Below are 27,629 nucleotides of genomic sequence, written 5' to 3' on the forward strand. Positions count from 1 at the left end.
TGTTTTCTTTTCCAGGGTGTCCAGCATTTCTTTAATGCGGCCAATTTTGTTCTCTACGTTTTTTTGACTGGATTTTACGGCTTTTATGTCTGCGGAATGCTCAGCCTGATTATTTGCAGATTGAACAGAACGTGCGTGCACATCCTTAAGAAGGTTAAAAACGGCAGCCATTTGTTCGGATGGCTCGCTCGGAAAAGAGAGGCTTTCGAGCGAGGATTCAGAGCGAGTGTTGTGTCCTGGGTTTGTTTCTACATCCCTGGAACGCAGTAGCAGGACCAGCGTTGAGAAACACTCAAAAACAACCTCAAGAAACACTTGTGGGCACGGGAGCAACAGCAAGCACCGATTACTGCTTTTCTTAGCATGGAGGGAAAACGGCCTAAATACCTGCGGAATGCAGAAGCGCGGCGCGTGAGACATGCTGTCAGCGTTGCTCTCGTGCCCACTTAAGATGTTGTCGGGTTGCCGGTCGTTTAAATAGCCGGTGGGAGTGCACGACATCGTCGATGACGTTTGTGCGTGGTAGGCCGTCCGCAGTGATAATAGGAAAACCGGCCGCAGGTGGTCATCAGGAAGCACCGATCTGAGGGTATCTTGTGAAGGTGACGGCGGAAGAACCGGGCTGGATGATAGGGCCTGGGCCGATGTAGAAGTGCACAGGAGCAGGAATGCCAAATATGCCTGCGGAATGCAGAAGCGCGGTGCGTGATACATGCTGTCAGCGTTGCTCTCGTGCCCACTCATTTGTTAACGTTACTATCTGCTGCTCTGTTCATGTCTTTGTTTTGCCCCTTTACGCTTCATTGTTTAATTTTGTGTTTTCTATCTTTCTTGCAAAGACTCATATGCTTTTATCTCTCTTGTATGTAGCTTCTTGAAATTTTGGTTTATTTGTTTACTTTTGATTACATGCCTGTACCCTCTCCCCCCCCCCCCTATGTAATTCCCTAGAACTGGGGGCCCTTATGGTGTATTTTGTATAATAAATAAATAAATAAATAAATAAATGTCTAATGTTCATCATCATCATCAGCCTTACTACACCCACTGCAGGGCAAAGGCCTCTCCCATGTCTCTCCAATTAACCCTATCCTTTGCCAGCTGCATCCACCCTTTGCCTGCAAACTTCTTAATCTCATCCGCCCAAATAACTTTCTGACGCCCCCTGCTACGCTTACTTTCTCTTGGAATCCACTCCGTTACCCTTAAGGACCAGCGGTTATCTTGCCTTCGCATTACATGCCCTGCCCAAGCTTTTCTCTTTCTCTTGATTTCGATTAGGATGTCATTAACCCGTGTTTGTTCCCTCACCCACTCTGCCCGCTTCCGATCTCTTAACGTTACACCTATCATTTTTCTTTCCATGGCTCGCTGCGTTGTCCTTAACTTAAGCTGAACTCTTTTCGTTAGCCTCCACGTTTCTGCCCCGTAGGTGAGTACCGGTAAGATTTTGCTGTTGTACACTTTCCTCTTGAGGGAAATTGGTAAACTGCCACTCATGATCTGCGAGAATTTGCCATATGCGCTCCACCCCATTCTTATCCTTCTAGTTATCTCCCTCTCATGATCCGGATCAGCTGTCACCACCTGCCCTAAGTAGACGTATTCCGTCACTATTTCTAGGCTCTCGCTGCCAATTGTAAACTGTTGTTCTCTTGCTAGGCTGTTGAACATTACCTTGGTTTTCTGCATGTTAATTTTTAGACCCATCGATCTGCTCTGCCTATCTAACTCATTGATCATGATTTGCAGTTCACCTCCTGAGTGACTCAGCAAGGCAATGTCATCAGCAAATCGCAGATTATTTAGGTATTCTCCATTTATTCTTATTCCCAACTGTTCCCAATTCAGGCCTCGAAATACCTCCTGTAAACATGCGGTGAACAGCATTGGCGAGATCGTGTCTCCTTGCCTGACGCCCTTCCTTATTGGAATTTTATTGCTGACTTTATGGAGGACTATAGTAGCTGTGCAGTTGCTATATATATCTTCCAGTATTTGGACATAAGGCTCTTCTACCCCCTGGTTACGCAATGCCTGTATGACTGCTGAGGTTTCCACTGAGTCGAATGCTTTCTCGTAATCAATGAAAGCTATATATAGAGGTTGGTTATATTCTGCGCATTTCTCTATCACCTGATTGATAGTGTGAATATGATCTATTGTGGAATATCCTTTACGAAAGCCTGCCTGATCATTTGGTTGATTAAAGTCTAACGTGGCCCTGACTCTATTAGCGATTACCTTAGTAAACACTTTTTAGGCAACGGATAATAAGCTGATCGGCCTGTAATTTTTCAAGTCCTTGGCGTCTCCCTTCTTATGAATTAAGATAATGTTTGCATTCTTCCAAGCTCCTGGCACAGTCGAGGTCATAAGGCATTGCGTACACAGGGTGGCTAGTTTTTCAAGCACGATGTCACCTCCATCCTTCAACAGATCTGCTGTTACCTGATATTCCCCAGCTGCTTTTCCCCTTTTCATTGCTTCTAAAGCTTTCTTTACTTCATCTTTCGTTACTGGCGGGATGACACATTGCTGTGCACTGCTGTCTTTCTCATTAGCGCTCTGATTACATTGGCTACTGTACAGGTCTGTGTAGAACTCTTCGGCTACCTTAACTATCTTATCCATATTGTTAATGACATTGTTCTGCTTGTCTCTTAATGCATACATCTGTTTTTTACCTATGCCTAGTTTCCTCTTCACTGTTTTTAGGCTACCTCCGTTCTTTATAGCATGCTCGATTCTCTCCATATTAAACTTCCTTATGACGGCTACATTGCGCTTATTTATTAACTTTCATATCTCCGTTAGTTCTATTCTATCGGTAGGGTTAGATGCCCTCATGTTTTGGCGCTTCCTAATCAGATCTTTCGTCACCTGAGATAGCTTCCCGGTATCCTTTCGAACTGTCCTACCGCCTACTTCTGCTGCGCACTCCGTAATTATTGATGTCAGATTATCGTGCATTGAATGAACATCAAGATCATCTTCCTCAGTTAAGGCCGAATATCGGTTTTGCAGCGCTATCCTAAACTCCTCTGCTTTCCCTCTTACGGCTAAGTCGTTAATGGTCTTCCTCTTCACTAGCTTCTTCCGTTCCCTCTTCAAGTCTAAGCTAATTCTAGACCTTATCATTCTGTGGTCGCTACAACGCACCTTTGCGAGGACGGCCACATCCTGAATGATGCCAGGTTTAGCGCATAGTATGAAGTCGATTTCATTTTTAATCTCACCATTGGGGCTCTTCCAGGTCCATTTCCTGTTTTCTCGTTTGCGGAAGAAGGGATTCATGATCCGTAAATTATTTCTATCCGCGAATTCGACTAATAACTCTCCCCTGCTATTTCTAGAGCCTATCCCATAGTCACCTACCGCGTGGTCGTCAGCATGCTTCTTGCCCACCTTCGCATTGAAGTCGCCCATCAGTACAGTGTACTGCGATTTTACTTTATTCATTGCCGATTCTACGTCCTCATAGAAACTTTCAACGGTCTGGTCATCATGGCTGGATGTGGGTGCGTAGGCCTGCACCACTTTCAGCTTGTACCTCCTATTCAGCCTAATTACTATAGCTGCTACCCTCTCGTTAATACTATAGACCTCCTCTACGTTGCCAGCTATATCGTTATTAATGTGGAATACCATACCTAGTTCTCGTCTATCCTCTAACCCGCGATAGCACAGTATGTGCCCTTCCTTTAGTACTGCATACGCCTCACCTGCCCTCCTAACTTCGCTAAGCCCTATCACATCCCATTTAATTCCCGCTAGTTCCTCGAACAGCACTGCTAGGCTAGCCTCACTGGCTAAAGTTCTAGCGTTAAGCGTTGCCAGGTTCAGATTCCAATGGCGGCCTGTCCGGAGCCAGAGATTCTTAGCACCCTCCGCTGCGTCACAGGTCTGACCGGCGCCGTGGTCAGTTGCTCTGCAGCCGCTGGGGACTGAGGACCGAGGGTTAATTGGTTTGATCATAGAAGGTTGTGGCCAAGTACTACACCAGGGTGGCCAAGTCCTGCTCTGGTGAGAGAGTGCGTTGTCGGTTCTGGTCACCGAGATCAGGCCGCACTCCAGGCCTGGTTATGCAATTCCATCGACACGCGGATTTTTTTTTTTAACCCGGTGGAGAATTGCGCGGCACCAGGATTTGAACCCCGGTCCTCTTGCACGCGAGGCGGATGTTCTACCTCTACGCCATCGCTGCAATACCTGATGTTACGTCGAAATATTTAAAGGCCTCGACTTGCTCAATTGCAACGTTATCAAGGCAAATATGAACATTAGTATTTATGAGACGTTTGTGTCTTGATCTAGACAGCATATACTTTGTTTAATCAGCATTTATTGACGGTTTGTTAGCTTTAAACCATGAGGAGATGTGAGATACCTCATTTGGCTTCGACTGAATTTCAAATAGAGTGCTGCCTGTAAAAACTATTGGAGTGTCCTCAGCGTACATCACCGCACTGAAGTTTGTCAAACAGAGGGGGAAGTCGCTGACGTAAAGGAAAAATAACACAGTGCCTAGAACTGAACCTGGGGGAACTCCAATGCAAACAGATTTGTGAAATGATTTTAAGTGTTTGAGGTGAAGAAATTGTTTTCTGTTGGTGAGGTAACTTGCAAAGAAATCATGATGGAATTCTCGAAACCATAGTGCTATAACTTTTGTGTTGAGATTGTATGATTACCAGTATCAAACGCTTTCTTCAAGTCTAGCAGTATGACTACAGCGATTTCATTATTATGCAAACATGAGCGGAAGTTTTCAGGCAATGTCATTACTGCTGTGGATGTGGACCAGTTGTTCCTGAAGCTATGTTGAGAGGGAAATGTAGTTTTCTCCAAGAGTTTTCATAATTCTTTGTTTTGCCACAAGTTTTTGAACACAGTATAATTGACACTAAGAACTGAGATTGGACGGTAACTGCCTGGATCATTATCGTCCCGTCTGTGAACAGAGACAACTTTAGCTATTTTCAAAACCTATTTTCAAAAGCTATTATCAAGACGATATCTGGATAGATACCGTCGTTAATAGCATGATTAAATAGTGTTTTGAGGACTGGTGCAAGATAGTAGACGTCCTCTTTCAGTGCTCTCACAGTTATCCTGTCTGGTCCTAATGCCTTTGACGATATTATTGACGACTACTGCGATTTCGTAATCGACAATGGCCTGTAGTAAAAAAGTCTCATGAACACGTGGGTCATTGATCGAGCATGGCAGATTTAAAATATTGGCCGCAAGCTCAGGGCGAATTCTTGCAAAGTAATCATTAAACCTATCAGCTGTGTTGATGTCAATATGCGCAGGGACTGCATGTTGTTTGTTTTGCTTTCTAATTAAGTTATTTACCACTTCCCACATTTTGCGGGTGTTTCCCTGTGCTTCTGTGTTAACAGAGCATTGTATTCTTTCTTTTGCAAATTAATGCCACCACACGGTTTCTGGATGATCTAAACTGCTTCAAATAACAAATCTTTTCTGTACGATGTATTCCTTTGTGACACCATTTATCTTTCTCTTTTATAGCTTGAAGTATGTTCTGGTGCATCCACTCACAAACGCTGTTTGTACCTACGGGCAGTGCACAATGTACATTTTGATTTGGCAGACTGAATAGACTCCAAACAATTTTCAAATTATTACAAACATTTGTATCATATATGTTGTTGAGATTTAAATTATATATTTCTTCATGCAAGAGGTGATAATTAATTCGTGCTTTTGGCACAACGCTCATTTTAGTAGGAGCGTTCTAATTCTTGGGCAGCAGGAACAAAACCGGCGAGTGATCTGCAATAGCGGCATCATACACACCCGCTAAGATAGCGTCCGTACAGTTGCATAATAAGAGATAAATTACAGTTGCAGATTTAGCGGCGACCCTTGCCGGATAAGCGATTAAATTGTCGAAGTTATATGAATTATGCAAGAATGTGTAATTGCTGCTTATGCTTGACGAAACATCTATGTTCAGATTCCCGATGATGATCACAGAGCCCATTGGTTTATCCCCATGCTACTCAGTATACATTCCATGGCGTCTAGAAACAGAGTCATATTCGAGTTAGGAGGTCTATATATCACAGCAACCGGTGTTCCACATGACAGCATGACAAAAAGAGAGTCCACACCTATGTCCCTGGTCCAACATTCAGGTATAATATTAAACTGTAAGGAAGATTTATTTGGTAGTCCCACAGCACCACCACGTTGATCAGCCTCTCTAGGGCTCGATACAAAGTTGTATCCAGGAATAAAAATCTCTTCATTCCTTTTCAGCCAGGTTTCAGATAGAGATATGACATCGAATATAAACTGTTGTTCACATACAGATGCTAGCAGTAAGTCTAAGCTTTTTGTACGCTACGTTTGTTACAATGAAACAAGGAGAAGTGAGACAATTCTCTATATTAATCGTTCACTTGTGTAACTGTGAAGAGCATGAAAAGTAGGCGATGTTATAAAGTGAAGTAGCACCGTTCAAACAACTACTGTTAGGTCGTCTTCGCAGACTATGTGAAAAACATGAGAGTTTTCACTTTTTCGCATGAGAACCTTGCCTTGTGACACCCAGGCAAATTTCCAGCACTTTTTCTCTGTTTCATTGCTCTGCCAAGAAGAATCTTATTTTCTGGACATAAGTGCTTATTGACAAAGATTGGAATTTCCTCTTAAAATCCCAGAACTGTAGTCGGCAGCGTTTGTCTCCTTGCCTTTTGGTCCATTCGGTCACGAACCGCTCGAGAGAAAGAAACTTAACAATAATGCTAGATTGGGCTTTGTTTTTGGTGGGAACGCGATGAAAGACGTCAGTTTGTTCAGCTTTAAGGCCATCTTCTAGGCTCTCGGCTATCTTAAGCACCATGCCAGCAGGTACCCATCCTTCAGCGGACTGGGGCAGGCTTTAATTTCTATGTTGTTTCTGCGAGAGTACTGTTTCAGGTCAACTACCTCCCGCCGCACCTCACTGAGTTCTTTACGAAGGCGCAAAGTCTCCTGTCGTTGCTCAGCCGGTTTTTTTTTTTTTTAGCGGCTGTCAAGTCCCGCCCAACATTCTGTACGTCTATACGCAGGCCTTCAAAAACCGAGTTTATGTGTGTCATGCAATTCTCAGCTTCTGGTATTTCGCTCAGTGATACCTTGTTATCTGCCGCGACAGATATTATGTTGGCTCTAATTATGGCAGTTATGGACTCAAGTTTCCCCACAAAGTCGACCATAAGCTCCTTCACCGTACCAGGTGGCTACCTCAGTCAGCCCTCACTTAACGAAGAGATGGGGTTCAATTCTTCATACAAGGTAAATTTTATACAACTGCTCACTGCGAAGTTAGGAATTTATACCCGCTGGTTCTTTGCAAGCTTAACAGAACAGTTCAGTGAAAGCGCAGTAGGGGAGCATCACAAAACGCGCAAAACGTCGGCAAGGTCCGATCAGTTTACTGTTAAAGACGCTACGACAGTTCGTGACAGGAGGTGCAACACGACGGGCCAAACAGAAAAAATATGCAAGACAGAAAAAACACTTTTCTGGCAGAAACGGCAGCGCATACTTCTTAGCGTAGTCTTATAAATGTTAAAGAAACAGCACCAACCTGTAGGATGCAGAGCCGATTATTTGGTGTCCGCACTCCGTTGCCGCTACTACCAAATTGTGCCGCGCTCAAAGTGCATCCGCCCGCATCATGCAGTCGATAGATAAACGGTGTTGTAGTTGCAGCTAGAGCAGACATATGGCGATGAAGGCGAAAAAAGGCCGCTGGTCAGGGAGGGAAAGCTCCGTAACCTAGAATGTGCGTCTTCACACCAGGACCGTCCAAGAGCCCCATGAAATATACATGATGCCGTTTGTAGCCCGGGACACTCTGCCGATTCAAAGGTGTTTGGTCACAGGGACCGCAGGCACACCAGGCATCACCAACTGTAAGATACAGAGCTGATTATTTGATGTCCTATCTCCGTTCCCGCTACTGCCAAAATGCCATAATTGCCCTTCAGTCTGCTTAAGACCGGAAATGCGACAGCCTTCTCCTTCAGCCCCGACCTTTACGAGACTCGAACCCATGGCCTTCATGGAACAACCCACGAACTTCTCTGGACTCGAACACATGACCTTTTTGGCTATCGCTATCAGCATCATTACAGTGATCACCGCTAACATCCCCCTTATCATCATCATCGCGATCACCGACTGTTACAATCGCTATCATCGCTATTATCGCTATCACCAACTATTACTATCGCAACTGTGATAATCACTATCACTATCTATACTTAGCACTATCACTAAAAGTAACTATCAGTACCACTATTTCTACCATCACTACACTAGCGGCAGCAATATCATTATTACCATCACTACCATAACTACCACTATCTCTAGCACTGTCACTTTGAGTAGCTACCATTATCGCTATCACTTATTTTAAAATATATTTGCTAACTATCACTACTAGATTACATAAGTGCTGCTTATTAACTGTTGCTTAATTAACTTTTACATTTTATTTGGATTACTGTACAACTTATTACTATGATTGTTTGTTCGTGCGGACACTTTTGTGGACAGCCTCTGTTTACAACTTCTGATGACCCCACGCTTGCGGCCGGCCTCTCTCTACAACTTCCGCACGCGCCACTCATGACCGCAAAAAGGCTTTCGCCTTAAAATATACAACTATAATTACGTATCTCTGGTCCTCACGACTTAAAAGTTTTAGCCCTACAAATAAGGAAAATGGGTAGGAATGAGGTTTATTCTCTATTTTGTACATAGTCCACTTTGACCTCCATACACACATTCCAACATTGCTGTAAGCTTTTAACGCCATCTAAAAACAAGGTTTCTTCCTGCACGTCCAAATAGTCTTCCACAGCACTACTGATGTCATCAACGGAGGCAAATCTGGTTCCTGCAAGGTGCTCTTTCACTTTAGGGAAAAGATAGCAACCTGAGAGAGCTAGATCAAATAGACGGGATGCTGAGCTAACTGAAACCCGCAGTCATGCACTTTTGCCACTGCGACAACTGAAGAATGAGCGGATGCGTTATCGGCATGAAACAGCTTCTCAGCATTCCTTTTTTTGTTTTATCACATCCTTCGATTTGTCCAAAAGGTCAACATAGTGTTTTCTTGCAATAGTATGGCCCTATTTTGGATTATCTATCGATAGCGCACGTTCAAAATATCATAATATCGAGGCCATCAGTTCACCGACAGATTCAATTGCATTTGCCTTTCCGGTTTTGGAGATGATGAATGCTTCGACTACAGGGACCTGTGTTTATATACTCGTTGCAAGCAGGAAACGCACGTTTCATCCATATATATATATATATATATATATATATATATATATATATATATATATATATATATATATATATATATATATATATATATATATATATATATATATATATATATATATATATATATATATATATATATATATATACGTTTTAGATTAGGGTTCAATAGCCCTATACCCAAAGTGATGAGACCTTCTAGAAGCATAGAATATAACGAACACGGTTAACTCTTACCCGGGATATCATCCATGCCTCTGCTATTTTTCTGGTTCCGGAGCGTTCATCTACAGCCGTAAACGGAAATGTATCAATAGTTTCTTGGGAGGTTTCCGTTGATGCATTGCAAGCCCAGGGTTCGTATTGCCAGGTTTGAAGTTGGCAGCCAATTTTTTAACCGTTGCATATGAAGACGACTGCGCACCCAACGTTGCCAATTAGAGCATCCTCCTGATTAACATCCGTGCCTCCCCTCTTCCTGTTTATCTCTTGTCCCCGTGGATCTCCTTGGCAGTCATTCCTTTTTAGTCCGTTAGCACTAGAGCTCCCACTTATCCCCATAGCCGTTGTCTATGCAGCCCCTCTTTGTAGGCGGGTGGTGATGACGTCGCAAGGTCACATGACACAGCTGGCCCACCTGCCACCTAGAAGGCTTCTCTGTGGATTTTAGGGCACTAGCACTAGAACCCCCACCCGCCGATTTCACCGATGCTTGTTCCTGTTGCTACCTTGAACAGTTGGGAGGCACCCGTCTTTGTGACCTCGTCACAACCTGCCCACCGGATTTGGAGTAAACTGAGCGTTGTGGCAGGTGGCAGGAGAATTAATGGCTGGTCGCGCAAGGTTGCTCGGGAAGAGCACAAGCCCTCATCGGTGGCAACACCTGCCATCGCAAGGTCATCGCTTAACCGCTGCACCACTTATCCATGACTGGTAAGAGGAGTCCCAGGGATCTATGAATGCAAGATAGAGAATGATTAATGACAGAATGAAAACCGAAATGCTAGAGCACGTAATTCCCATCTGACCTAACCACGCTAAATTGTCCGGCTTCTTTTTAGATAGGTGATCACAGCTCTGGCTGTTATTTCTTTCATTCTTGAAGTCTTAAAATTTGCAGCTTGTTTCTATTAAATATAGCATATCTATCGTCTCGATATCAGTCCATATCAATCGGCAATGCATGTTCGAGCCCAGCTTTGGTAAGCTCCGGTATCCCACAAGGCTCAGTACTTGGGCCATTGTTCTTTTTAATTTTTATAAATGACATTGTTAAAGAAATTCCTGTCAAAATCAAGCTGTTTGCCGACGATTGTGTATTATATCATGAAATATGAACTCCTGCTGACCAGCTTCTTCTTAATGACGCCTTGGCTAAAATTCATGATTGGTGCTCAACGTGGCAGATGAGTATTAATACTAAAAAAACAGTTTCAATGTCTATTACGCGGAAGATGCGGCCATTAAGTTTTGCCTATACTATTAATAACCATCCCCTGTCTACCGTGGACAGCTACAAGTACTTGGGATTAACGATTAGCTCTGACCTACGGTGGAACAAACACATTTCTAATATTAAAAATAAAGCTATGAAAAAACTTGGCTTTTTAAGAAGATCTCTCCGGTACTCTACGCAGGAAATTAAGTTACTAGCTTACAAAACTTTTATCCGGCTTGTTTTAGAATACGCCTCTGTTGTGTGGGACCCTTATACTAAAGAAAACATTAAAACACTCGAAAATATTCAAAGAAAGTCAGTGCGATTTATTTATAATTCATACAGCTGGCAGACGTCCCCTACCATGCTACTTGAGAAACCAAATTTGGATTCTTTGCAGCTCAGGAAATACCGCGAGAGGCTTAAATACATGTTCATGATTGTTCACAACAAATTAGGAATTAACAGCAGCAAGTACATTGAGCTCGTCCCGGGTCGTTCGACACGATCCTAACATTCTTTAAAAGTGAAGGAATACTCATGCCGCACTGAAACATACAAGAATTCTTTCTTCCCCCGTACTGTACGGGAATGGAATGTCCTCAAAGCGAATGTTGTAGAGGCTTCTACTGTGGAGTCATTTACGGAGTCGCTTAGGAATTCGTAACAATTTTGCAGCATTCAACATTTCCTTTTTTTTTCCCAGTGCTCATTTTGACGCCAGGCGTCGTCTAATATTGTATAATGTTGTTTCTTTTCGTCGTTCATTTTTTCGGTATTGTGTGCTGAGTTGCGTGTACCTCAGGGAGGTTTTCTTTTTGTCAAAGTGTATTTTACACCCACTCCTGCTTAAGGCTTTGCAATAAAGCCAGCAGTCTTCTGTAAATAAATAAATAAATAACCCATAAAAATTAAATAAATCATCCATTAGACCTAAATATTAGGTTACACTTTAATAAAGAAATAATAAAGATTTGTGTAAAGTTACATCCCAAGATTTCAAATATTTTTATCTTGAGTTTAGCATTTTTCAGTCAGCCAATGTGCACGAATGTCTCCTGTCCGTCGCAAGCTCTGAATCGTTTCGCAGTGAAACCTTCGCGGGATGTCGCAAGCCAACCAACCACGAAGCCAAGCAGTTCGCGAAGGGCGTCCACAATATGTTGCATACGAACCTCGACACTTGCTTGAAAAAAGCAGATAGAGCGCGACACTTGATTTGCGACCACTAACTGTGCACGTGGCAGTGCATCGCGAGAGGGGTCCGGTTTTACCCTCGCGTACAAGTCACCGTTCTGTGAACGATTCGCCGTCCGTTATATTAAACACTTTTCCTCATGCGTTGCGCCACTGAAGTGCAAGGGTGGCTTCCTTGAAGCTGGGTCAAGTTACGAGCAACGTTGCAAGACGCGTTTCATGTCCGAATACGTCACAGGCGAAGAACGAAACTCCATGTCATGCCTTTGAGGCGGAAGAGCTCCACGTATTAGCACGCGACGCTTGCGTGCGCGCGGAGTTGGCGCAAAGCCGAATTTCTCCGCAGACCAACAAAACGCGCTTAAAGTTCCTGTAAGGAATTTCTTTTCTTTGGTTTTTTTTTTGTTTCAATGCGCCATTATTTTTCAGCAGCAACCAAAGGCCTGAGGAACACCAGCTGAGAAACGGCGTCTGGTGGTGCAGTGGCCCATTACGTAAAGAAGATTTCCGTGTTGGTTGCTCTCCGCGTATCATCGCATCAATCGTAATATTAACTACTTAGCGGTGCTATAAGTATTAGTTTGTTTTTTTTATTTTTTAAACTGTATTGAAATAAGCAATATATCTGCAGTGATCGAGTTCCCCATTAGAAATGTACTGAGTATCGTGCCGAATGGCTTTAAAAAAAGCTCGCAGCCTACGCCAGGATTACTCTGCTTCAGAGAATGCATCAAAATGTCCTTTTATGCTTTAGGCACCTATCATCTTCGATAGATGTCAGACGCTGACGACGCGAAAGGAGCCACACGGGTAGGTTTCTAGGGGACAGACTAGGCTGTATATTACTGACTAAATGATGTACCTTCTCGTTTGACATCTGTTAACGGAACTGCCATAGAGTTTGGCGTGTTCTGCGATGCTATCATTTGCGCCTGTAAATAAATGAGTTCTCGTTCTCGCTGAAGCTCATGTGTGGGGGCGTGGAACCGGTACGGACATGGCTGTACCATTCACGCACGCGCTGTTCTTGCTGCAGGCTTTGCTTCGTTCAAGTGCAAGCCAACCTTTCCTGAAGAATCAACTCAACGGCTTATCTGTACACCGGTCGCCGGACGGGGAATCATTCATCTGCCGGTCATGGAAAACTGCCAACTTTGACCGCAACGAAAGGGATCAGGAGGTGTGCTTCAACGCTGAATTTGGCTGCTGCCCGCTTCGGACCTACGAACCTTGGACCTATAGTCCTGTCGGCTACAGACTACAAAAGGCGCGGAACTTCACTCAGCAGTTGGGGCGTGGAACTGGTACGGACATGGCTGTACCATTCACGCACGCGCTGTTCTTGCTGCAGGCTTTGCTTCGTTCAAGTGCAAGCCAACCTTTCCTGAAGAATCAACTCAACGGCTTATCTGTACACCGGTCGCCGGACGGGGAATCATTCATCTGCCGGTCATGGAAAACTGCCAACTTTGACCGCAACGAAAGGGATCAGGAGGTGTGCTTCAACGCTGAATTTGGCTGCTGCCCGCTTCGGACCTACGAACCTTGGACCTATAGTCCTGTCGGCTACAGACTACAAAAGGCGCGGAACTTCACTCAGCAGTTGGGGCGTGGAACTGGTACGGACATGGCTGTACCATTCACGCACGCGCTCTTCTTGCTGCAGGTTAGTGGCACCGATTTTCATCGTAGGCACTCAGTATATGCGCTGCCGGTTCCACCCCCTGTGCTTTTTTCAAGTCTCATTTCTCATTCGTTCCGCCATAGTTGCTTGTGCCGAAAACGGCACCACTTCGTGTTATAGCACCGTTTTGCATTTTATTTTCTTCTTTTGCTTCTGTGCGGAGACGTTGAGCTAAATCCCGGGCCAGGCGATGAGACAGTTCTGCAACAGCTTCTAAGTGGTAAGCAGGAGATAAAAAACAAACTATCTGACATTGAACAATACCAAGCTGAAAATAAGTATGCAATGGCGAGCCTAAATGCCCGCATAACAAAACTAGAATCGGCAATAGCTAAGATAGATGAAATGCAAAACACCGTGTTACAGTGCAGAAAAAGCCGTGAAGTTCGGGGCACAAGGCTGCGTACGTAAACTGGATGACATTGAAAACCGCAGTAGACGATGCAATTTAGTGTTCTTTGGTGTTGAAGATGAAGACGAACGAGAATCGCATCGGACAGTAGAAAAGAAAGTGAAAGACCTATGCTCATCCACTTTGAAATGCGACAGTATTGCAATTGAAAGGGCACATCGTTTAGGGAAGTTTTCAGAAGATCGACCTCGACCGATTATTGCTAACTTCCCTTCGTACAAAGCTAAGCAAGCGGTTTTGTCAAACGCGAAGGAACTTAAAGGATCCAAGATAAGCATAGCGGAAGATTTCTCTGCGACCGTTAGAATGAAAAGGAAGCGTTTGTTAGAATATAGTAAAAAAGTTAAAAAAGAAACCGACAAAATGCATCTGAAATACGATACCATGTACCTAAACGGTATCAAGTATATATTTGATGAATCGCTTGACCAGGTAGCTCCTGCTCATTGACAAAAGTCGGCGAATCGCTCTCTTCTTTCGGTCTTGATTGTAAACTGTAGGAGCACTAAAAATAAAACATGATTTCACGGCCCTCCTTAACATGACTCGGCCCTCTGTGGTGCTCGGATCCGAATCCTGGCTTGATGAAACTGTTAGCGATACAGAAATTTTTCCCAGAAATTATGTTTGCTACCGGAAGGATCGAAACTGTCGTGGAGGAGGTGTCTTCATACTAAAAGACGAGGCAATTAACTCCAGGGTGCTTGAAATAGATGTTGGCCAAAGTGAGGCCATTTGGGCTCTCATTAGACTTGAAAATGGCAAAACTGTTTCTTTACGTTCATTTTACCGCCCGCCGAGCGATCCGGTAAATGTTTTGCATGACCTGAATTATGCAATTGAGGCTGTAAAAACGGACTACATGGTAGTGGGAGGTAACTTTAATTTTCCAGAACTTAGCTGGGGAGAGCAAGGGCCTACTTCGAGAGTACAGAGTGCGTCAACCAACGCAATCATTGAAATTTGCTGCTCTTATGCTCTGACTCAGTTGGCCCATGAGCCTACGCGTGGGGCTAATATTTTAGATCTGATATTAACGAATGCTCCCACTGCTGCGAGACTTCCTGTAGTACCCCCAGGTATTAGTGACCATGATGTTGTTTTCTGCTAGATTAATTTACACTACGCAAAATTGCTAATTGTACTCGGCGACGCATTTACAGCTATCAAAAAGACCGTACAAATGATATAGCACTTTCTTTAGATGCATATTACGATGTCTTCGAAACTTTAGCGGAAACCGAAAATGTGCAGACGTTGTGGAACATACTCAAAAATAAACGTCTCGAGTTGCGCGATCAATATGTGCCATCATGGATAATGACGCCTCGACGCAGTAGATCTAAGCCTTAGTGTAATCGAGAGGTGCGCAGGATCGCCAGGAAAAGGGCGACTACTTATGCTGCATATAAGAAATCACCTTCATTCCGCTTAAGCCAGAAACTGAAGCAAATAACTAAGGACATGAAACATGTGTTGAAAATAGAAAAAGATAAGTTCTTTGAGTCTTTTCCTTCAAGGATGCAGAAGCGCCCAAAACAACTCTGGCAACTTATCAAATTGAATGGCAAAGATGCGGTGTCAGTTCCATCGCTCGAAGATAGCGGCAAGTTGATCCATATCGATCTTGCAAAAGCAAAGCTTTTCAACGAGTTCTTTAGCTCTGTGTTTGCTGGCCGCCTGAGCAGCCATCACGATAATGCGCAGAACCCCGATCTGAGCGCAGAACACATGCAAGACATCCTTTTTGATTTGCACGGAATTCAAACATTGCTAGGAAAACTGAATCCTTCGAAAGCCACGGGGCCAGACGGCTTACCATCTTCATTACTTTCTTCGTGCGCGGGCCCAGTATCAAAATATTTGTTTCTTATTTTCACAAAATCGCTTCAAGAAAGTGCTTTACCAGATGATTGGAAATTTCCTCATGTCGTGCCAGTGCACAAGTCGGGGCCCCGTAGTATAGTTTCAAATTACCGTCCGATCTCACTAACGAGTATTAGCTACAAGATGCTTGAACATATCTTCTTTACAAACATAATGAATCCTTTGAACGCTTCTTCGTTACTATCCCACCAGCAACACGGTTTCCGCACTGGATTCTCTTGTGTCACGCAATTGACCGAATTTACATATGACCTGGCTGGTGCCTTGGACGACGGATTCACTATTGACTGTTAATATTTCGATTTCCGGAAAGCCTTTGACTTAGTCCCCCATTCTTTACTGCTTGAAAGACTATCCTGGTACAACATAAATTGTTCAGTTATTGCCTGGATGAAAGAATATTTGCATTTGAGACGTCAAATAGTATTGTTAAATGGGGCGCAGTCTGATCAGGCAGACGTATCGTTTGGTGTACCTCAGAGGTCGGTGCTGGGGCCACTCCTCTTTTTAATCTACATGAATGATATATGTTGCGGTATTTCTCCAAAAATGCGTCTGTTTGCAGACGATTGCATTCTATACAAGGTCATTCATACTTCCGACGATCGCATTGCCCTGCAGAATGATTTATCCTTGATTACCAACTTATGCAATACTTGGCGCATGGATATTGACGTGAAAAAATCTGTGTACATGTGTTTTACTTGAAAAAAAATTCTGATGACTTTTCATACTGTATTAACGCGGAAACATTGTCAAAAGTTTTAAAACATAAATATCTTGGTGTATACTTTTCTGCAAATTTATCCTGGCGTCCCCATATAGATTACATTACAAGCAAGGCTTCCAGAGTACTGAGTTTTCTTCGCAGAAATGCGAAGAATTTACCGCCCAATGCCAAAGAGCTCCTGTATAAAACTAACATTAGACCAGTACTTGAATATGCTTGCTGTGTCTGGGACCCTTGACTGCAGGTAGATATTCACAAGGTTGAAAGGACCCAGAATTTGGCTCAGCGATTTGTTAATGACAATTTTTCCAGGAATTTTAGCGTCTCCGCTGCAAAGAATAACCTTGGATGGGAATCACTCAAGCAGCGAAGGAAACTTCTCAGACTAAAACTTCTCCACAATATCTTTCATAATAAAACTGGCATTAACCGGGAGCATTATCTGCGTCATCCCGACTATGTCTCACCGCGTCTTGATCATGCCTTCAAAATTAAAGAGATCAGGTGTAAAACGAACTTCTTCAAGATGTCCTTCTTCCCCCCAACAATTCGCGAATGGAATAAACTCCCACATGATATTGCTACCATTACCTCCCCTGATGTATCTTTTTCTTCTTAGCGAAATATGCATTGTAATTAAGCCGTTGTTTTTTTCTTCTTGTCTTTTTTTGTTTTTGTTAGTGTTGCCTGTATGCTTGTTTGATTCAGTTGCTTGCCTATTTGATTTTTATCTGCATTTGCCCCCCCCCTCCCCCCACTGTAATGCCTCACGGCACTGTGGGTATAGCGATAAACAATTTTTAAAAAATAAAAAAAGTAGCACTAGCAGTATAAGGCGCGTTGGCCGGCTCTACGACGTACGGCGTTCGCACAGGAGCACGCACTCTGTGCACGGGTGCACCTATACACAGGTACACCTGTGCAGAGCGGCGGCTGGACGGACAGAAATGGCTGTACATAGGAATCCGGGCAACGGAGGATAGGACATGGGAAAGTCAAAATCATCCGTGTAATGCGTTTCATGCAGTAGAACGTTGATGCTTCTCTTTGATCCAGATGATTCTGGGCACGTACTTTTGAGTAGGTGAGGTCGGCTACCCACAATTTCAGTTGAGCTTATCTTTCGTCTGCTATCTTTCCTTGTCTTCGTTTTCTTCCAAGAATACTTTGATAGCATCGACAGTCTAACCTCTTAGCCAAGGGGTAGCAGCGTACGATATATGAGTCGCTGATACAGTGAACACTTTTAAAGGCTTGCGCACAGTTTATTGTTACCCAGGCTCATCCGCTGATGCACCCGATGAACAAAAATGCTTGGGCATGGGGAAACCGACAAAGTCAAAGTGGACATGAAAAGCAAAAATACAGCGCCCAAATAATTCCGTGCACTGCAACTGACGTGATTCCGGACTGTTATACGATACCGAGAGGCGCACTGTTGGGGATAAGACGGGTCACCATTGTGTTGTGTCGTAACCGAGAACCCGTCGTTGCAGTCGTAGTTATTATCCTGACAAAAGGCGAAATGAGCGGGACACCATGTAACAAATATAGCTTTCATAGCTTATTGAGTTGCTAAGCAAGCGGGCATAATAAACGGGTGTAGTTTGGAGGCGGTTGGGGATGGACTTTGCTATTCATGAATGTCGGACTTGTTAGCTATTAGATTTGTTAGGCTACCCATACATGATTAGCGATGTCCATGTAAGTTTAGTAGAAGTTTTTCCTGTGCAGCTGAGACAAATAGAGCAAGAGAAGACACTTCTTTCAAACTATCTTTTTATCTATAGTCAGGGTTCTGCACAAACGCCTGAAATGAAATCACTGTACGTTAGTCGAACGAAGTGTAGCAGAGAATGTTGATTGTGTTGCTGTGTCCCACGGAACGCAGTATGCTTGTTCGTAAAAGCTGAGACCCGTAGCTGCCAGACATCGGATCCTGGCTCTCGCTTTATTCTGCACTACTTTCTAGCCAGCTGGGAATACAAGTAGGACAGAAGCCCGCGGCACGGCAGCAGGCGACGCAACAAGTGGTCGTCTGCGTGCGCGCAAAAGAGCAGACGACGTCCGCTCCGCAGGCAGATGTCACCGCTGCCTCTGCCGCCGCCGGCATGCTCATATTTGGACATCGCTCGCTGTTACCAGGCGCGCCGAAGGCCCAATGGGGACCGAAAGTTTAGCCCCCTGAAAAAACGGCCGCGTCTTGTTTTGCACGACCGGCTCGGCCCGGCTTTTTGACGAAGGGAAGGCGACGGCAGACGGCCTCACTTCCTTCACTGCACTGAGTGGGGGCGCTAGTGATGCCGCCGCCGCCTGGCCGCCTCATTCTCGGCAAGTTCTCGCGGCATCGCGTCGCGAAAAAACAGCAGACGCCGGCCGGGCTGTTCCGCCGGCCGTCCTATCCGCAGCCTGGCGCCTGTTACTAGGACCCGCCATATCCCCCCCCCCCCCCCACACTCCAAGTTCTCCCTACTACGCCTCCCCCCCCCCTCCTCCCAACCTCTGAGTAGGTCCTTCGGATTGTCGCCGACACAGGGACACACAGCTCAGCGCTTTCTTCACTGTTCTAACGCCAGTCCTGAGCCGGCTTCATTGAATGATGAAAGCAGTGTTCTGCTCAATTCGACCGTAGTATTTTGCCGCTTTTCGTGTGCTTTTCTTTCCAGGCAGCAAAATAAAGGACGTAGAGACACGACATGCCATTTTGGCACTTAATGCTGCGTAAGCATTGGATTCCTCCAAAGGAGTCTTATTTTGAATGAAGCTATGCAAACTTGATAGTTGAGCTTTGCACCTGACAGCTTGTCGGGGTAGCAGCGAAAGCCGACTTGCTAACGATACTGAACCCCGCCCGCCTGAGCGCCCCACCCCACCATCATTATTGCGGGCCCTATGGATTGCAGACCGTGCCGGCCTACAGCTGTGCATTTCGTTGCAGTGACGTATGCAAGACCAGCGCCGACTGCCTCGAAGAATCCGGTTTCATTGGCCTTGGTCGATTTCGGTCTGTTTTTATTTTTCGAGCGGAAAAGAAAGCGTGCTTAGTCTCGAATGACGACGCTCGTTGCTATGAGGCATGTCAGAGGTTGACGCAGCCGTGCGAACTACAGTGTCCGTGCAAACAATCCTATTTAATTTTTAGTCTAGTACTTCGCAGTTCCTGCCGGCGTGCGCCACAACCACTTACGCAGTTCTCTGTACGAAAGAACGGTATAATAACAATCTGCTGTGTCTTGCAGATGGCAAAACAACGCGCACGCACTCAGGCCCACTGCTGGACTTGACAGAAAGAATACCCATTTTTTCTGCACGAAGCCTGCATTCGGCTGTGACTTGACCGCTCCTGAAAATAGACTCGCTTAATATCATTATTCTCATTCTAGTACAATGTGAGCAGATTCCTAGATCAGGCTGAATGCTCGGATGCTCTAATTTATAATCAAACTTGTTTGCAAAATTCGAGATCAGTGCATAAATGCAGTCACAAACATTAAATATCTTGGCCTGACAATTACTACCAATCTTAAATGGGATATGCATCTCAATGCTATAGGCTCGAAATCATTCACGAAATCATACTACCTAAGCAAGAAATTAAAAGCGTCCCCATCCAGCGTAAAACTTGAACATATCGCACTACGAATCTACCAGTCCTAGAGTACGCCTCTGTTGTGTGGGATCCTTACCATGTCAAAAATATCGAGCAGGTGTAGCGCATCCAACGTCATGCAGCCAGGTTCATCTCATCCGATTACCGGAAACGTTCTTGCGTTACTAATATGTTGAGGCAGCATAAGTTGGACCCGCTCCAGATGCGCAGACAGATTTCCAGGTTAAAATTTTTGCACTTACTATGTCATAACAAAACAGGATGGCCACGTGATTCGTATTTACTTTCTGCACCCCAAAGATCATCAATGCTAAACCACACAAAAGTGATAAGGCCATATAATTCCAGGACTAAGCAGTTCCAAAAATCTTCTTGCACATGCACAATCGAACAGTGAAATCGCATGCCTCCTTCGATTGTTGAATGAGCTAACATTAATACCTTTGAGCGTTCTGTGTAAACTTACCTTTTGTAACCCTCTCCTGCCTGGGTAGCACTGCTGCCAGCAGTATCTGGAAATAAATAAATAAATAAATTGCAGTTGATCTTCGTCCGTTTAACCTTTCAACAAGGAAATCACACATTTGTCATGTTACGACTGGAATGATCGCAAGGCTGGGGCCCGCTGGTCACCGAGTGCATGGCTCAAAGATAGACATTTTTCATTTAAATACAAAGCTTACGTGATTATGGAGGGGTAGGCCGCCGGGATCGCAGCCGGTTTCTGTTGGCACGGTAAGTAAACGCTTCCTATTTGCTGACGCATGATGTAACCTCAAGCACCTTATTAGATACCTAATTTTGAAGTGGCAGCTACGTTTTAGTTTGTACACGCCTGTTTTTTTTTACTCACTTATTACACCGCGAGAGGGAAAGTGTGGCCAGCAACGACTTCATATGCCAACGTCTCCTCAAATGACGTCCAAAGATAATAGAAATAAACCTCGAATATAAAGCGCAAGCTATCACATCTGCGGAACAATCCTGGAGCCAGATTCGCTTCCTCAAGTTCGTGCCTCAATTTACCAGTCCCTATACAGCCTGTTTCACAGACGTCATTCGCGCTGTTAATCGTGTCGGTGAAAGACGCTGGCTTGTAAGCCGCGCGCAGAGACGGCAGCCTGTCTTCGGCTCGAAACGGAAAGCGACGCCTGTCTGACTCTCGCTCGAACAGCCACTGATTGCAGAGTCAGTTAACAGTTGGCGAGCTATGTGTATATATATATAGCAGACAAGGCAAATGAAATGAGAGGCTCCTTTGACGGTGCATAGGGGAATGTTTGTATTTTTTATTTGTGATTCCAATCAATTGGCTTAAAGATAATGACTTATAAAGCAGCAGACACAACAACCATGCCGGCGGCCGGCGGCGACATGGTTGTTTCTATTTTTTTATTTGTAATGCCAATTTATTTGCATAACAAATAAAAAAACAGAAACATTCCCCTATGCACCTGGGTTTCGGTGACTGTTGGCTTCCTTTATATGTGTGTGTGTGTGTGTGTGTGTGTGTGTGTGTGTGTGTGTGTGTGTGTGTGTGTGTGTGTGTGTGTGTGTGTGTGTGTGTGTGTGTGTGTGTGTGTGTGTGTGTGTGTGTGTGTGTGTGTGTGTGTGTGTGTGTGTGTGTGTGTGTGTGTGTGTGTGTGTGTGTGTGTGTGTGTGTGTGTGTGTGTGTGTGTGTGTGTGTGTGTGTGTGTGTGTGTGTGTGTGTGTGTGTGTGTGTGTGTGTGTGTGTGTGTGTGTGTGTGTGTGTGTGTGTGTGTGTGTGTGTGTGTGTGTGTGTGTGTGTGTGTGTGTGTGTGTGTGTGTGTGTGTGTGTGTGTGTGTGTGTGTGTGTGTGTGTGTGTGTGTGTGTGTGTGTGTGTGTGTGTGTGTGTGTGTGTGTGTGTGTGTGTGTGTGTGTGTGTGTGTGTGTGTGTGTGTGTGTGTGTGTGTGTGTGTGTGTGTGTGTGTGTGTGTGTGTGTGTGTGTGTGTGTGTGTGTGTGTGTGTGTGTGTGTGTGTGTGTGTGTGTGTGTGTGTGTGTGTGTGTGTGTGTGTGTGTGTGTGTGTGTGTGTGTGTGTGTGTGTGTGTGTGTGTGTGTGTGTGTGTGTGTGTGTGTGTGTGTGTGTGTGTGTGTGTGTGTGTGTGTGTGTGTGTGTGTGTGTGTGTGTGTGTGTGTGTGTGTGTGTGTGTGTGTGTGTGTGTGTGTGTGTGTGTGTGTGTGTGTGTGTGTGTGTGTGTGTGTGTGTGTGTGTGTGTGTGTGTGTGTGTGTGTGTGTGTGTGTGTGTGTGTGTGTGTGTGTGTGTGTGTGTGTGTGTGTGTGTGTGTGTGTGTGTGTGTGTGTGTGTGTGTGTGTGTGTGTGTGTGTGTGTGTGTGTGTGTGTTTTCTGACAACCCTGACCAGCCCTGGCGAGCGGCCAGTGATTAGACGCCGGTTGTGACGTTGTACTATCTGCGCCTTCGAAAGAGCCTCGAGCGCCCTTTTAAGGAGGAAGTACTTTGCAAAATGCACTTGCTCCGAATGTGACCGCATATGCGCAACAATTAGCGGCTCTGACACGAGTCGGAACAGTCACTTGGCAACCATCTGTTCCTGCGTACCAGGCGACGGGCGAGAAGTGGTGCGGGATGAAAAAAAGTTGGCACGAATGGCGCCAACACTTCTTGCTCCAGAATACAACGGAGCAAACGGTCACCTCGCGTTGCTGCGTTTTGAAGCTCAAGGAAACAGGCCAAGAACAACCACATCTGGGCCCGGAGGACGTTACAGAAGCACAAGTGACAACAGCAGCTACTGACAAGGCATTCGTGGTCTGTCAGCGCTAATGGTACCAAAATGAATTTGCTTGTCATAGCTTGGTGCTTTTTATTCTTTCGTCGTTCAAGGGCACGACAACAGAAATATGTTGCGTTAAAACTTTCCCAAGATTTTCTCACTTGCTGAAGTTACGAAAATTAAAAATGATCTTGCATAACGACGCACTGAAATAGAAGGAAATAAGTACTGGCTCTTCTGGCGACACCATGTTCACCGAGAAGTTGATTCCAACCACGGACGCAAGGATGAGGCTTGAGTGCCATTTGCGCTTTCGAAAGCATTAGGGCAAAGTAACCCCTCTAGTGAACGCAACTAGTCGAAAAAGCCAAATTTTGTCGAGCGACAGCGCCAAGGGTAAAGGCGTTTTCTAAATTCTAAAAACTGTTATGGCTGTTAATAAAGACCGGCTACAAGTCTGTAATTGCAACTAGGCGTCTAACTTTAACCGATGATATTTCAATAGCGGAATCTAGACGCGCACAGAAGGACGAGAAAACAAAGGCACACGAGCGCTGAACAAAAACTTTATTTGAGAAAGGCGCCTACCACTACATATGTACCCTCAATCAACCGCCCACCAGAGAAGAACCAGAATCAGAGCATGTGTCGAGCTAGAAGAGAGATGAAAAAGCGAAAAAAAAAATTCTTTATCTGTTAAGAGTACGGCAGACAGAGAACCAAGCCCTGAGAAATAACAAAGATTATAAGAGGAAAAAAACAATTTCGCTTGCCCTCTTTTCTGCATAAAAAGCAGTAGGCACAACATTCAGTACAGAGGAAACATCTCTTTAGAAGCGATAAAAGTAACCAAGCGCGGCATGGAAGCCTGAAGGTGATCGAGCCGAAAATCTGATGTCTATGAGAGCCAACAATTAACACGGCTAAACGATAAAAAGACACGGCAAAAGACAAGACGTTCAAAATTAAAATTCTACAATTTGAAGACTAGAAGAGAGAAAAAACAGCCAAGGGATGCAAAGACATAAAATAAAATGGAGAAGGAAAAAGCCACCGGAAATACCCGGTTAAAATCGCATAAAACCAGACAGGAATGCGAATTCTTTGTTTGAAAGCGAAACGGAAAGCGTGCTAGCGCAATCACTCTTGAGGTTTGAAATCTTGGCTGCTGCTATTATTTAGCGAGCCAGCTGGTTGGGGCATTTGTTCAGAACTGAGCAATGCACGGTCCTGTTCAGTTCCCGTTTTTTTTTTCTAGAACGAATCGAGAACCATTCCCCTCTGCGATCGTTGATCTAGGGTACACCGACAGCCAACCGTGAACGAACCGCCAAAAACGATCGCAGAGTGGAATGGTTGAAGAACACGTTTCCGCCCTTAATGCAGCGGCTTTAACTCCCTTCCGTCTTTCACTCCCATTAATGTTTTAGTTATTTTTACCTAACTCTATCCAACCGAATTAAAGAGCTCTTTTTCTCTAGAGCGTATGCTTACGGAGCAGTGGAGGGATCTTTATTGTCACCCGAGTGAGCTTGGAGCTCCACCCTTAGCGAGTTAATTTTATTCCTATTCATATTAGGTGTTCGTTACGGACCGACGGACGAACGGACGAAAATGTGCGGACACGGCAAAGGTGTATAGCACTTTGCTACATATTGAAGCGTTCTATTGACCCCTCGTATTACTACTGCCTTTGTTTAAGCACTCGTCTCCCACACTTGCAAGCAGATTAAATGCTGAGCCTAGCGAACAAGCGAAGTAGCACCAAAGTAGCCGAACGCTCCGTGGGACCCGCTACATCGGCACTTCGCAAAACTACCGCAGTGGCTGTTCAGTGGTTGCCTTTTTGCTGCTATGGAACTTTGTCGCAGGTTCCATACCACACGTGACGGACGCCGTGCTTTTAGCCGCCGTTGTCGATTCTGCTGCCCAGCGCGGCTGGACACCATCCGCGGCTACCGCATATTCTTGGAGGCGAGATGTAAAAACACCCGTTAATTCGTTTCCCCTCTTTTCATTGCGATTCTCTTGGCAAAATCGCCTGACAACGACGGTTACGTGTTCGTTTTGTGAGAAAAGCCTGATGGTATTGCAACGCTTGTTGCGCGGGCAAGTTCAGTGTGACTTTGAACGAGTGGAACTCGCCTTTAGTGTCATATTCGCGGCGGGCCATGCGATGCACTTTAGTGATCTTCGCTGAAGTACACGCTCGGCGCGAAGTGATTTCGGCAACCGCACTACACTCGGCTTAAACACGGTTTATCTGTGTGCACAGGCGGCTTCCCTGTGCGGTGCACATTAGCAAATTGCTGTGCAATGCATGCTTGGCTTTACTTCAGGAAAATATTTCTAAGTAGCGCCGGTATCGTATAGCCCATCTGGGGTTACGGCGGCACTTGATCCGTTCTACTCGATAGCACTGAACCCTCTCAGAAGTAGGAACCCGGCATCACCCGGGGTTTTTTCCAGAATAAATCTTGACTGGCTGGCGGGCATTGACGTCATCGATGACGTCACCAGAGCGCAGAATGAGCACTGGCTGCAGGTAAGTGAAGTCACCTGACCAGACGCGCCTCTGTAAAGCCTCAACTTACCAAACGTGGTGTACGAGAAGAGCTTCGTAAGGAGAGCACCCTGGGTCTCGCAAGCCTCACCGCTCACCTCTGACAAAGGCATCAACACCTTCGAATGTTATGGAATTGCCAAAGCAAAATGTAATTAGGTACTCTGGTATTTCCTCTTGGAGTACTCTGGCGTACCAGAGCGCGTCTTTTTCTTGATTCATGTTGGTGCGGGGACTGCGTGAGCTTCAGCTTTAGACGAGAATATACCAGCGCTATACAAAACAGGTGCAGCGGGTTTCAATTGCGAGGACGGTGGCCGCGATGCGGCCGAATAGGCAATATGCTGCGGAAAAAGCTTCATTATAAATGGCGCTCTCCTTCCCTGTGTGGCATACATACCTCCAAAGTGACACTTCTCGATGCGAAATGGATTCGCTGGAAGTGGTACTAAATTTGCCCGCCTCTCAACGATTACCGAGGAGGTCTTAGGACATTGATACATGCAATTGTAGACGAAGTAACGCATGCATTAGTAGAGGGAGAAGTCGGTTGCCTCTCTCGCGCGCTGAGACCACTTTGTGCTCACTCGATCAGGGCTTCCACTTTCTATTTTAGTCCATCTCTCATTTAGGGCAAGCGCCAGGGGATATGTCCTAAAACCAGTGCGCGATTATCTTCATCATTAAGTCATGCGTCGGGGAGACTCCTTTGTTAGTTATGATAATCTGAATATTTTCCATTACAACAAAATTTCACCTACGTCAATCTTAATTGTTCCTAATGTTTGAATGTGCAAGGCACCCTGCCCAATCCCCCCCCCCCCCCACCTGTGGGTATGCGCTAATCCACCAGAGCCTAAAACAACAATGACGGCAGCAGTTTTTCGGCTCTGCTTCGGTGGTTCTCCTTCGCGTTGTACGTCACAATATCATTGTCACGGCAGTGATCCGTGCTGCACATGTAAGCGGGGGTTAAAAATCGTCCCCTTTCAAAGCCGCAACCGACTGCGCTGCTTGCTTAGCCTGTTTTCTGGCGGGCAGCAGTGAAAGACGGCATCTTCCCGACCGCTGGTGGTCGGACGCCGAAAGGCTGCGCAGAAGGCCGCTATGATTCGCTCGCTATTAAGGCGAAAGCATTTAATGGCTCATACTCGCGGTGTCCATCCGTCCGTCCGTCCGTGACATTCTTCAATTCGATAAGAAAAAAATTTTCGTGCACGATGGGATTCGAACCCCATGCTTCCGCTCCGCAGCCGAGCGTGGTACCGACAACGCTACTTCCTGCCAACGCATATGTAGTTCTCCTTGTCTAGGACGCTGGAGAGTGTTTGCGGAAAGGCGTCGTATCAGACGGATGCCTCCCAAACGCCCTCCAGTGCCTCCAGAATTTACCATTCACAAACGATTGTGTACTTAACATCTTAACCACACGTCAGCGACAAACACCGCTCTAAAGGCTTTCGCCTCAACGCACTTTGGGTCAACAAAGTGCCCCCTGAATTTATCTTCTTGGATCTTCTTTCATGTCTCTCTAGAACTTCACCGCTCCGCCTACACACTTCCTCAAGCTCGATGATTATACCAAGATGAGAGGAGCCCGTCGCAGCCGATTGGGGGCTCGGCTGCACGGCAGGCGCTCAGATGCGAGCAATGCAATCGCGGCCGCGATGGGCTCGTTTTGCGACGTCACCATGCCGGTGTTTACTCGCTGCTCCACACCGCGGGCGAGCTTCACGCGGAAGAAGCACACGTCCTTCGCAAAGTTCGGACTAACGCTCTCTTCACTCCGCTAATGCTCTGCAACTTCTGATGGCGTGGCACAGCTCACTGTCCCAGCTGTCCAGAGATCAGGGCAGACACAGACATTCTCTGATCATGTAACACTGCCATTACCTCTTATTATTTCTCTTACCCTTTCCCTCCTTCCTGGAGTGCTTGGCTTCACTCGGGCTCGGTAGGTCGGTTGGTTGGTTCTTTGGTTGGTTGGTTTCAGATAAAGCTGACACATACCCACTACGGGGGATTGGC

The 27,629-nt window shown here is 45.4% G+C and overlaps 1 long non-coding RNA gene across 1 annotated transcript; it reads right to left on the reverse strand.

The window, feature by feature from the left end:
- LOC144112046 (uncharacterized) lies at positions 1-27,629 on the reverse strand. Its single transcript, XR_013310181.1, has 3 exons — positions 27,514-27,629; positions 20,746-20,791; positions 1-681 (listed from the first exon to the last, which is right to left on the reverse strand). It is a non-coding gene; the product is annotated as an uncharacterized LOC144112046 (long non-coding RNA).

This window comes from Amblyomma americanum, unplaced genomic scaffold (assembly GCF_052857255.1).
Source record: "Amblyomma americanum isolate KBUSLIRL-KWMA unplaced genomic scaffold, ASM5285725v1 scaffold_34, whole genome shotgun sequence".
Classification (NCBI taxonomy): domain Eukaryota; kingdom Metazoa; phylum Arthropoda; class Arachnida; order Ixodida; family Ixodidae; genus Amblyomma; species Amblyomma americanum.